The sequence below is a fragment of the Monodelphis domestica genome, chromosome 3 (assembly GCF_027887165.1).
Source record: "Monodelphis domestica isolate mMonDom1 chromosome 3, mMonDom1.pri, whole genome shotgun sequence".
In the NCBI taxonomy this organism is placed as follows: domain Eukaryota; kingdom Metazoa; phylum Chordata; class Mammalia; order Didelphimorphia; family Didelphidae; genus Monodelphis; species Monodelphis domestica.
Genome location: NC_077229.1, coordinates 146,710,636 through 146,719,530, shown reverse-complemented (window position 1 = coordinate 146,719,530; position 8,895 = coordinate 146,710,636).

Genomic DNA, 8,895 nt, shown 5'->3' with positions numbered 1-8,895 from the left:
TGTAGTCATACTGTTTATTGCTGTCTTGTTTCTTTTTACTTCACTTTGTATCACATTTTGTGTGTTACCATGCTTTTCTGTATTTATAGTGCTTGTCATTTCTTACAGCACAGTGATATTCAACCCTATTTATGTATCACCTCTTTTTTACTGTTCCCCAGTAAATGGGCATATACTTTGCTTAAAAGTGCTGGTAAAATATTTTAGTGTACAGTAGGTCTTTCCTTTTATTATTGTCTTCCTTGAATTATATGCCTACTAATTCAGTCAGAGGTTCTCTAAGATCAATTTTTCTTTTTCCCCAGATGGACACGTGGACAACCTCCCCTTACTTCTTCCCTAAATAATACCTTTCTCTTATGACAAATAAATAATCGACATATTGGCCATGACCAAAAATGTATGTCTGTTTCTGCATCTCCATCCCACTACTTCCTTGCCAAGAGGTGGGAGCTGCACCTACTTCATCATCACTCTTCTGAAGTCATTATTAGTTACTGAAGTGGTCACTGATCTACAGTCTTTTTTTTTTTTCTGAAACTCTTACCTTCTATCCTAGAAAGAACTCTAAGTCAGAAGGGCAAGGTCTAGGCAAATGGGATTAAGTAATTTGGCCAGGCTCACACAACTAGGAAGTATCTGGGGCCATATTTGAACCCAGGTCCTCCTGACTAGGTCTGGTACTCTATCCATTGAGCCACCTAGCTACCATGATTTACAGTCTTTTTAAATTGTTTTCATTTATGTTGGTATGCTTATTGAGTAAATTATTGCTCATTCTATTCTTCATTAGTTTATCTGTTTCCCCAGGTTTATCTAAATCCATCCTCTGTATCATTTATAATGATAAATATTTCAAACACTGAACCACAGAACAAAGGTTCATCCATTCCCCAACTGACAGGTGTCTACTTTTTTCCCCCAATTCTTTACAAAAGGAAAAAAAAAGTGCTATGAATATTTTTGTCCATCCAGGTCCCCCTAATAAGTTTTCAAATAGTTAAATGACATAGCCTCCAAATGACAGCTATAAAAGAAAGCTATATTTTAAGCCCTGGGATTACATAATTGCATGCTATATGCAGAACAGGACTTGGTGCCATCTTGTAACTGTGCTGTATTCAGAACTATTCTCAGTTTTCCTGAGACTTCTGTCACTGAGCTAGTGGCCCCAAAATGTCCTTCACTAAAAGGATTTCCCTTTTTAGTTCACAAATCAAGTGCCTGTGACTCACCATCATCTTATCTTTAAAGGATTTTTGTCTTCAGGGAAGAAAGTCTTGACTTTTCAAGGTATTCTTTGTAGGAGTAATTCAATAGCAATTGGGCCTGACATTACTCTTTCTCCAGATAACCTAAGGAGTCCAAACATAGCCAGAGACTGACTGTCGAAGGGAATTGGGAAAGGAGATAGGGAAGCCTTCAGTTTCCTGTCACTTTCCTGAGACCTAACAAGGTCAGCGGAGATGGGAGGTTTGTTATTCTCTGGTGGTTCTCCAATATATCATGTGGAATTAGTGGTCTCAGGCTCATTCTCAGGATACATTTGTCAGTGTCACAAAAGGTGTGAGCTGAAATTCTTTGGAGTTAGAGCTGAGGGAGAGGATGGGGAGCAAAGTGCTGAACTATCTGAAGAATAGAACTTTATATAGTTAGGGAGATACTGGCATTGTTTTGCTGCCTGGGTAATAATAGTCATTCTCTGAATAGTGGGCTTTAGCATGATATAATGACAGGCACATCCTGAGTCTAATGAACCTAGGCTCAAATCTGGGCTTTTGCCACTGAGGTCCTTACTTAAGTTCTTTGGGCTTCAGTTTCCTCATCTGTAAAAGTGAGGAGGGATGGGTCAATAATATAACCCTTAAGAGCATTTTCAGATCCTCTTCAGAATTACTAATTTACCTCTTTCTTAAAATATAAATTTTATTTAACTCATTAAATATTACCCGATTACATGTAAAATGTCTTTTAAATTCAATTTTAAGAATTTTGAGTTCCAAATTCTCTTACTCCCTGCTACCTTCCCCCATCCACTAAGAAGGCAAACAATATGATATTGATTATACATGTGAAGTCATGAAAAACATATTTCCATGTCTGCCTTGTTGCAAAAGAAATACCCACACACATACACAGATTCTTGGACAAAAGGTAAGTGTTTAAAAGAAAGTATGCTTCAATATGTATTCAGAGTTCATCAGTTCTCTCTTTGGAGGTGGATAGATTTTTCATGATAGATTCCTTGAAAACTGCCTTGAATCATTGACGAGATTGGAGTAGCTAAGTCTTTCACAGTTGATCATCCATACAATATTTAATTCAATCTCTTTTAATTGTTAGGAGTAACTTACTAATAATTAGAGCTATGCAAAAGTAGAATAGCCTCCTTAATGTGGTGAGTTTATGCTCTTTGGAAGTCTTTAAGCAGAGGCTGGAGAGTTATTGGTTGGTTATGTCACAGTAGAAATTCCTTTCAGATATAGGTTGGACTAGATGGCCATTTGATGCTCTTTCTAACTCTCAAATTCTGAGAATTCTAGAAATTTGTAATTCAGTGAGTAATTTAACCACATAAGTGGACTGGGTGGACGGGTTGGTAGTAGCCAAAGGATTTATGCCATGTCAGTCCTGGAAAGGACCTTAAAGATCATGTATTCCAATCTATGTATTTTATACATGAGAAAGTGATTTTCTCAAAGCTATGTAGCTAGTAAGTGGCAGAGTCAAACCCAGGTCTCTTAATGCCATCTTCAGAGCACTTTTCTTTATGCCAATTTGCCAATTAGTACCACTCATTTAGTACCATTTTTTTCTTGGGGACTTAATCCAACAAACTCCATCAATTAAAATAAAATTTCTGGGAGGAGAAATAGGGTATCAAGCAGCTAATCAACTCAACCACTTAATAAACTAGCATTTATTATGTGTCTAACATATGCCAGGCATGATAGGGTGAATACAGTACTGGCCTATATAACCTGAATTTACAAAATCCTGGGTTCAACAACCTCCTCTGCCATATATTGGCTGTGTGACCCTGAAAAAGTCATTTAACATATCACTGCTCTATTAAACAATTCTTTAAGACTTTAAATTGCAGAAATCTACATTGGTAGGGGGGTATTTACTGACTGGAGTGTTCCCCGTTATTCCTTATTCTTACTATATGCCAGGCATTGTGCTAATCTTTGATGCTACAAAGACAAAAAGCAAAACAATCCCTACCCTCAAAAAGCTTTTATTCTAAAAGGGGGAAAAACTGTTCAACTTCCCCCAACATTATCAGAAGTAGTATTTGAAATCAAGGTTACTAGTTTAACAGGTGTTCAAACTCTGCTCTCTCTGTACTCTGTCATGTAGGTATACTCAAAGGAAGTTGAAAATTGAACTAGAATTTTCTGTCTGACCATCTTATGATGTCATAAGAATAAAGAACTTTTATGACCAATAACTTGTTAAAACATTGGATTTGGAGTTAGAAGCTCCAAATTCAAGTCCTATCTTTGTCACTTACTGTTTAACTTTGGACAAATTATAGATCTCTTTGAACATCAGTTTTTTCATCTATAAGAACCCCTGTCCTACCTACCTATTAGGGGATGTTGGTAAGATAAAATAAGATAATGAATGCCAAGGATGTAAACTATGATTTCTCCTGGTCCTTTTGGAATGCAGAAAGCTTCAAATAATTTCCATTAATTAAAGGCTTAACAACTGTCACACATAGGTGGTCAGGGACTATATACTGATTTTTCATTTTTGAAAACATAAGCCTTAGGTATATATAAATAGAAGAAAGCTACTCAAAGTAAGGAAAGGGAAGCTAGCTGAGCTCAATCTTTTAAAAAATTAATTTATTTTTAACATGAATTAAAAAAAATTTTGAGTTCCAAATTCTCTCCCTCTCACTCCTCCCCATCTATTGGAAAGGCAAACAATAGACCAATTATATATGTGAAATCATGCAAAACATATTTCCATAATAGTCATGTTGCATAGAAAGCAAAAATAAAGTGTGAAAATTATACTTTAATTTGCACTGAGAGTTTGTCAGTTTTCTCTCTGAAGGTGGATACCATTATTCATCCTGAGTCCTTTGGAATTATCTTGGATCATTGTCTTGATAGAATTAATTGAAATTAACCACATATTTTACTCTGAGGACCAATACCATTGCATGCAAGGACGAATTCCCATAAGTCATCATTGTCATCATCACCATCACTACTAGCCTTTCTCTAGCGTGCCTTATAAGGTCTGCCAAGAGCTTTGCATATACTTTTCATTTGAGCCTGATGGCAATGCCTTGAGATGGGGGGAACAAGGTTAAGATTACCCTCATATTACAGATGAGGAAAGTGATGTTCAAAGAAGTTAAGGAAAATGCTCTACCACTATAGGTAATTCTAAATGCCCTCTCAGGAGAACAAACCTTATAGATTCTAACTATTCACATAATACTTTGTGATATGAAAAATCTTTGATAAGCAGAAATATCTTTTGGTCTAGTAAAGTCCAAGACTTATTGTTTTGCAAAATATTGGAGGAAGAGAAAAAACAATAGAGACTGCACTAAATATTGGACTTGCCTGAAACAGAATTTAAAAAATGGTGGATTCCTGTTGATCATCATCTTCTAGGGGAATGAGCTGAAAAGAAACATAGAGCAGAAATGACTGAAATGGCCTTGAGAGCCCTTCTTGCACTCACTTAGACAAGCATTTTTTCCAATAGTATGTGTGAGAAACTGCCATAGTTGTTGGGAAAGAGGGGAAGAATAAATCCCCTTTGACTCTCAAGGGAAATTTAAGAGGGTTCCAAGAAGAGAGGAGGAAGAAGAACAAGAACAGAAGTTGTCTCTACTAGATGAGCAGCTCTTGTTACTTGGTGATCAGTCCTCTTTGACTTAGTTTCCCAAGGAGATATGGGAGGCTTAGGAGAGACAACTCATGGGGAACCAACCAGAAGCTTCTTTTTGTACAAGAAGCTACAACAGGGGGCAGTTGGGTGGCTCAGTGAATTGAGAGCCAGGCCTAGAGATGGGAGGTCCTGGGTTAAAATCTGGCCTCAGACACTTCCCAGCTGGGTGACTCTGGGCAAGTCACTTAACTGCCATTGCCTAGCCCTTACCACTCTTCTGCCTTGGAACCAATACACAGTATTGATTCCAAGATGGAAAGTAAGGGTTTAAAAAAAAAGAGGCTACAACACATCTCATTGGAAGTGGTCAGGATTCAAGCTCAGCACTTGTACTCCATGAAATTACATGCCCATGCCCAAGCCTGCTCCTTGGTGTAGGTCTCAATTTGACCATTGCTCCACCCCTTTCTTATGGGTGAATTGTAAATTATAAAAAACTATATAAATGACAGCTATTGCTATTACTCAGTATTCACAAAGTTTCACAGTGACAGTTCACCTTAAAAAAAAAAAAGCTTTAAGAGTTATAATGTACTTTTTTTCCCTGTGGGAAGTGGGTAATACAAATATTGTTATATCCATTTTACGAGATGAAGAAACCAAAATTCATAGAAATTAAGTGCTTTGCCTGGGGTCACATAGTAATGCTTAAGAGCCAGGTCTTCTGTGATAGAGGTTTCAAATCCTAGAACTGGAGTTATAGTCTGGGAAATTGATGGAGTCTCAGCCACAGCAGGGGAGGGGTCCCAGGGAGCTATTCTGGAAACTGGGGAGATCAAGAGTTTCTATCAGAGAGAGGCAGTTAGCTCTAAATCCTGAGACAGCCTAAGAAAGGGCTGGTCAAGACTTTGCTCCTGAGGAAAGACTTACATCTTCTCCTGGTGATTTGAACACCCTTCCCCCCACTGATTTCCAACTGAAGTAGGCAGTGTTGGAGAAGACAGCCAAGCAGCTGAGAAGATCACCTCACAGCTCCTGGTGCTCTGGGTCTGAACTGTGGGCCAAGACCAGGGCCATCTAAGCCTGAATCTCTCAGGGGCCCAAAGCTGCCAAGGCCTGGGTTCTCCAACTTGAGGAGGGAGGTAAAGGCAGCTAGAATAGGGACCCCTTTTTCCCCTCTTTCCTTCTCGCAGCCATTTCCTTGTGTTATTCCCTAACTGAATTAGTTTAGAATAAAGGTTGTCATTTTTCCCCAAATGACTCTAGCATGGGTGGGAAACAGTTCCAGTTTGAGGTGGAGGGTTACTCTCTCTCTTTGAGGAGGGAACCTCTATACATTAGTATATATTAGTAATAGAGGAAGTCAAAAGGCAGTTTGAGGTGAGTAGTTATAGCTGAGGGGAAGCTGAAGGGGGGAATTATTCACTCCCCCTCTCTTCTCCCTTGGCCAAGTTAAACAACAGCTGTCTCCCCTGAACCCCACTTTGAGAGGGGTTCTCTCTCTCTCCTGACAGACTTAACCCTCTATTACACTTCTGATTGGAAAAAAATGTTTTTAATCTACTATATTAAGTCATTATTATTGAAGGATTCAAAAGAAGGTGTTGATGGTTTATGATGTATAAATCTTTTTCATTAGAATGTAAAGTGTTTGAGGGAAGGCATCATGTCATATTTATCTTTGAATTCCAGTCCTAAGCTTTCACATAGAATGCCTTTGTCCACAACAACAACAACAACTAATATTTTATAGCACTTTCAAGTTTGTGAAATACTTATTTCCTTTAAATCTCACAACAGGGACAGTAAGGTGGCACAGAGGAAAGAGTGCCAGGCCTGGAGTTGGGGGGACCTAGGTTCAAATCTGGCCTCAGATACTTCCTAGATGTGTGACCCTGACCAAGTCTCTTAACCCCAGTAACCTAACACTTGCCACTTCTCTGTATGAGAATTGATACTAAGATAGATGGTAAAGGTTTAATAAAAAATAAACCTCACAACAACTCTGTGAAGTAGATAATATAGGCATTATTACATATTATATTATCATTAGGTACTACATTATTATTATATATTATTATATAGTATCATATATATAAATATATAATATGTATCATATATTTCAATATCAGATATATATTGAAAAGGCATCAACCCACAAAGGAAGAGGGGAGTATTTCAGAAATAAAAGGAGGTCCAGAGGGATCTCGGAGCACTATTCTGAAAAGAAATGCTTCCCAGATCTAAGAAGAGATTGTCTCAGAAAGGAGTCACAACCAGAAAGGAGGCTGCTAGCAGTAGAGGCAAACTTGAGTATCTAGTGCTGTGATGGTGAACCTATGACACATGAGTCAGCACTGACACATGTGGCCATTTTTGATGACATGTGGCTGTATGTGGGTTCTGCATGTCTTGGGGCCCAGGAACCACTGTGGGCCTGCAGCTGTGGCTGTGGTCATGCCCTGGCTCAGTTGGGAGTGGACGGGTAGGAAGGGCTACTCCATGAGCTGGCCTCTGGGGCAAGGGGTGAGCAGTGGTGGTACACTAGGGGGTTGGAGTGTGAGGAGGAGCTCAATGCGGGAAGTTAAATAATATCAAAACTAACAAAAGAAACAGATTGACAGATGAAGTTAGTAGCACTTGCTTGGGCTTGAAGAGTACAAAATACCAACCTTCAATTGAAGATTTTGCCAATGAAATTCAGCAACAAAAAAGTCACTAATAGGCAGTTTAGTTAAAGAATTCCCCCTCCCCCTCACTTATCTTAGTTCATGGCACCCCATACAAGTTAAATAATATCAAGACCAACTAAAGAAACCGACTGAGAGATGAACAAAGAAGTCACTTAGCAGATAAGTTGAATAATTCGTTTTTGGTTTATTAAATACAGTTATGTATTACAATTATACATTTTTGTTATTTAAACTATAAATATCGTGAAATTATTTTTTTTCTCAAGTGACACACCACCCGAATTTATGCTAGTTTTTTTTGGAACTTTGACGTGCCAAGCTCAAAGGTTGCCCATCACTGATCTAGTGTGTGTGTGAAGAATAGAGGAAATGTTTGGAGGAGCTCAGCCCACTCAGAGGAACTGAGTACTGAAGGAAGTTCTCAGTGGGAAATAGACTGTTGAGACCCATAGGGACTCTCTTAGATGAGACAGGATCATTTGAGGGTGTTAGATGTGGAAGAAAAGAAATCATTTTCGAGGTTTCCTTTGATTTGACCTTGTAATTCTGTTGGTGTAGGAGAACTCCCAGGGAGAAAACTCCCTCTACCCAAACAGATTGACACCTATTTATAATCTTAAAAGAATGGCCTGAGATACCGCTGAGAGGTAAGGTGACCTTCCCAGGATTAGATACTCAGGAGACTGTCAGAGGCTTGACTTCAATCCCAGTGTTTCCTACTCAGAAGCCATTCCTTACCCACCATGACACGTGGCCTGGTACTAAAGCTGTTTATATTATGTATTCTCTCTGAATTTTCAGAATGAAGTAAAGATCTGTTGGGTAAAGAGATGTCCCCAGAACTGTGGCAATAGTTCTGAGCCAAAAAAGCAGAGGAAAGCTTGTCTACATGTGGTCTGGACCCTGCTTGTCATAGAGTCTCCAAAATAATTAGGAAGAGTCCTAATTTCAATGAGATGGGGAACAGAGAGTGGGATATGTTGATAGCAAGCAGTTGAGGTTAAAAAGCCAAAAAACCCAGAAAGTTGAAGTGGGCTGTAAACTCAACATGAGCCACCAGAGTTACGTGGCAGTTCTCCCTCCCCACACCATCTCATAAATAACCCAAACAAAGAAACAAAAACAAAAACCCAACAGAAATTTGATTAAAGAGGCTTAGAGGAAAGGGTGGAGGCAAGAGTCAGGTTTTATTTACTTTTATTTATTTCCTACAGATACCTGTAGTAGTGCACTTTAGAAAGGACATTGACAAGCTGAGCACTGGGGGAGGGAGGGTGATCAAGATGATAAGGAGACTTGAAAATATGTCACATAAAAATTAGCAGAAGGAATGGGGTCA